Raw genomic sequence first — 4,438 nt, 5'->3', positions numbered from 1 at the left:
TAGAGAACCCAGAAATAAAGTCAAATACTTACAGCCAACTGATCTTCGACAAAGCAACACAAAAACAAAGTGGAGAAGGGATACCGTATTCAACAAATGATGCTGAGATAATTGGCAAGCCACAGGTAGAAAAATGAAAGTGGATCCTCATCTCTCACCTTATACAAAACTCAATTCAAGATGGATCAAATACTTAAATCTAAGACCTGAAACCATAAAGATTCTAGAAGATAACACGGAAAAAACTCCTCTAGACATTATCTTAGGCAAAGACTTCACGAACAAGAACCCATAAAACAAAGACCAATAGATGGTACTTAAACTAAACAGTTTCTGCATGACAAAAATAATAATAATAATCAGCAGAGTTAACAGACAACCCACAGAGTGGGAGAAAATCTTCACAAACTACACATCTAACAAAGGACTAACATCCAGAATCTACATGAAATTCAAATCAACAAGAAAAAAAAAAATTCCCATCAAAAAGTGGGCTAAGGACCTGAATAGACAATTCTCAAAAGAAGATGTACAGATGGCCAATAAATATATGGAAAAACATTCAACATCACTGATTATCAGGGAAATGCAAATCAAAACCATAATGTGATACCACCTTACTCCTGCAAGAATGGACATAATCAAAAATGATAGATGTTGGCATGGATGTGGTAAAAGGGAACACTTTTATACTGTTGAGAATGTAAACTACTACAACCACTATGGAAAACTGTGTGGAGATTCCTTAAAGAACTACAAGTAGATCTACCACTTGATTCAACAATCCCACTCCTGGGTATCTACCCAGAGGAAAAGAAGTCATTGTTTTATTATTATGTGTATACAAGTATCTTTTAAAAGATATTTTTATACACATGTTTATAGCAGCACAATTTGCAATTGCAAAAACATGGAACCACCCCAAATATCCATCAGTCAATGAATGGATACAGAAAATGTAAATATATATGATGAAATACTAATCAGCCATAAAAAGGAACTAATTTTAAGGTGGTTCTATGTCACAGTTCAAATTCTGTATTCAATGACTTATTGCCTAAATGTACAATGATCTATCTAATCTCCTAAATGAGGCCAGAAGAAAAGAAGAGTGAGCTGGTAGAAAGAGGTCTAAGATCCTCCAAGAACTGAGTTTGTGTTCCATCTCTGTCACTTACTATTTGATTGTCAATGGGCAATTTATGTAATCTGTTTTAAATCATGGGCACTGAAGGTATAAGTGTTGGGCACCAACAGCATCTACTATAGAAGTTACTCAATATCTTCCCTGAGAGCCTTTGAACATAGCTAGGCCTCTAAATAGTCCGCTTAAACTCCAGTTCTTTTGGAAAATGGCAGAGAAAATGATTATCAGATTTTAAGGCCATCAAAATTGCATTCAGCATTGAATACATATAAAGCATAAGATGAGTTACGAATATATGCAAAAATTTGTATTCAAAATACAAGACAGAAATCAGTCTTAGTAAGGCAGCTGGGATTCTCTTCCTGTCTCAGATGTTGAACTCAACATTTTCCTAGCTTTGTGACAGTATTAGGTTCACACCAACTCTTTCGGATGCCTTCTTCTCAAAATCAAATTCAATATAGAGGAACAGAGACTGAGAAGCCTAGGATGAGCCAGAAAGTTTGTGACTGGCACATACTTGCCTGGGGCCCAAGTCACCAGAAGCCAAAAGTTTCCTCAGGAAAGAATGTGTTGTCAAATGGCCATCCTCCAGTCAACGGGGCCTGTTAAGAGAAAAACACATCAGTATTATAAAGCACCACACACAATGACTCATTTAGTCTCAAGATATGCAGGATCAAAATTATTATATCCCTTGTACTGGTACGGAAACCATGATTTAAAACAGATTACATAAATTGCCCATTGATAATCAAATAGTAAGTGACAGAGTTGGAATACAAACTCAGTTCTTGGAGGATCTTAACCCTCTTTCTACCAGCTCACTCTTTTCTTGCCTCATTTAGGAGACTAGATAGATCATTGTACTTTTAAGCAATAAGTCATTGAACACTGAATTTGAACTCTGACATAGATCTACCTTAAAATTGAGCTAAGGCAAAATTGCAAAGTACCCATTTTTTATTAGAAAAATGATTTGATTGTATTTTCTTTTGTTTTCTAAACCTGAGTGTTCACCTTTCTTTTCTCCTATATCCCTATGTCCCTCAATCAAATAACATTGGAATAATATTTGCTAAGTGTTTTGTTATCTGTTGCTGCATAACAAATTACCCCCAAACTGAGAAGCTTAAAATCATCATAATTATCTCACAGTTACTCTGGATTAAGATGCCACAAGTAGTTTGACTGAGTGGTTCTGACTCAGGGTAGGTATCTCCTGAAGTTGCAGTTAAGTTGTTGGCCAGGGCAACAGTCACATGGGGTTAGTGGAGCCACTTTTAGGATCACTCAAGCTGTTGTTGGCAAGCCTGTTTCTTGCCAGCCCATGTCTGCCCATCTCCATTCGTTGCCATGTGCTGCTTGAGTGTTCTCACGACATGGCAACTGGCTTGCCCTGAGCAAGAAATCTGAGAAAGAGAGGTCAAGGTATTAGTAGCTAGCATTCTTTTACAACCTCATCTCAGAAGTAACGTATCATCACTTTTGCCATATTATTTGATCCCACAGACCAACGCTGGTATGATGTAGGAGTGGATTTCACAAGGTTGTGAATTCTAGGAGGTGTGGGGATCATTGGGAGTGCCTTGGAGGCTGACTATCACACCAAGAAGCATACAGATGTAGGGGCATTTTATTCCTTCTGTTGCTCCTCAGAGACTGGAAAGGGGATGCTTTTTCCATGTGTGTAAGTACACAATTCAATATACCTATTATGTCATCTTTAGTAGACTGAGCTCAAAACAGATACTAACATAGAATTGATAAGACATTAAGATCCCATCTCTGTACTCAAAGAGCTCAATCTAAAAGACCAAATATACCAAAATATATACATCAAGAGAAGTTGAGTGAGAGCTCAAAAAAGTATAAGGGGGTTCATATAATGATGGTAAGCTGCTGTACACTTGGGGAAGAACAAGACACAATACCTAGGAGAAGTGGCATTTGAAATGAGTAGAATTTCGGAGTAAAGATCAGGGCAGAGAAAGGAGATAAAAGACTCCGAGGAGGGAAACTCACCAAGAATCTTTGAATCAGAAATTCTGGTAATCATGGCTTCACAACTATGGAAGTCCAGCAGGGAAAACAAGTTGCATGTAGTTTGATGTAAAAGTAGCTATTTGTAAAGCCTCTGATAGGAGCATACCCAAAAAGAAGGAAGAAAAAGATGTTAGATAGACTCGGCTTCCTGCTTGAGTTTCTCCAATGGCTTCCCATTGTCTGCAATAAATTAATGCAAACTCCCTCGCATTAAGACCTTCAGGCTGGCCTGCACCTTGGAGCCTTATTCCTAGCCACCATCCTGCCTCCAGGTCCCCAGTGATGCCCCAGCCTCCCCATTTCCTTATCATCCCAGGACATGCCAGGTTGGGTCCCAGCTAGTTACCCATTCTATTTATTCTGCATGGAATAGCCTGCACATCTCTTCTTCACGCTGTTCCTCCTTACCTTTGCACATTCAAAGGTCACTTGGCCTAGAAAGATATTTCTGACTCTCCTCTGGACCCATCCTCATTCTAGCTGTAACTAAATGCATTGACATCTGGCTTGGCATATATTCTACGAAATTGATTCTAAAAGGAATATTCAAATCCCACAACTGAAGGCATGATATAGTTTGACATCTTTATTTTCCTTGGAAAAGGAAAATAAGAGATAAGTTAATGGTGCCTTAAACTTGATGGAATTCTCTCATTTGCATATTTACTCCTTCCCTGAGACTAAAAATACCTTGTGGTATGAACTCATTTCTTTTATATCCCCATTGCCTGTCACATTGCTCTGTATCATAAGCTCCCTATGAATGTGGGAGGTTGATCCTTAAATAGCTAAAGGAAACATCACTTCTTTCTACCTAGTTCCAGGAAGGGTGACCCTTATTACCCATGTCATTTCATTTAAAAGGGTCAGCATAAGGTGAATGGAAATTGTGTGATCTGTTGCCTTTGTTAAATCATTTGACCTAAAAACTATGACCTCCTTCCTTTCATGTCATATATCTCCAAATCTTCCTGGAATTAATCTCAAATTTTCAACAATGGACTTAGAACTGTAAATATATACAGTTGATAAAACGCCCAATCAATGAAGTCAGGCCTGAAGTCTAAGCTTTAATATTTATTAGCACGTGACCTTTGTTGGTTAACCATCCTGAACCTTAGTTTTATCTTCCATAAAATGAGGGTAGTACAATTCACCTGTCAGGGTAGTTATGATACAGCTGCAATGACTGGAGTAGCACCAGGGTCCTTGGTCTCACACTGATTTAGATAAAATGACATGGAC

The 4,438-nt window shown here is 38.1% G+C and overlaps 1 long non-coding RNA gene across 1 annotated transcript; it reads right to left on the bottom strand.

The window, feature by feature from the left end:
• Positions 1–1,669: 1,669 nt before the first annotated feature.
• LOC108540081 (uncharacterized) lies at positions 1,670–3,273 on the bottom strand. Its single transcript, XR_001888580.1, has 3 exons — positions 3,173–3,273; positions 2,304–2,559; positions 1,670–1,752 (listed from the first exon to the last, which is right to left on the bottom strand). It is a non-coding gene; the product is annotated as an uncharacterized LOC108540081 (long non-coding RNA).
• Positions 3,274–4,438: the final 1,165 nt, after the last annotated feature.

This window comes from Rhinopithecus bieti, unplaced genomic scaffold, assembly GCF_001698545.2.
Source record: "Rhinopithecus bieti isolate Rb0 unplaced genomic scaffold, ASM169854v2 scaffold_16834, whole genome shotgun sequence".
NCBI lineage: Eukaryota > Metazoa > Chordata > Mammalia > Primates > Cercopithecidae > Rhinopithecus > Rhinopithecus bieti.
This window is presented reverse-complemented; position numbering and strand designations above follow the sequence as displayed.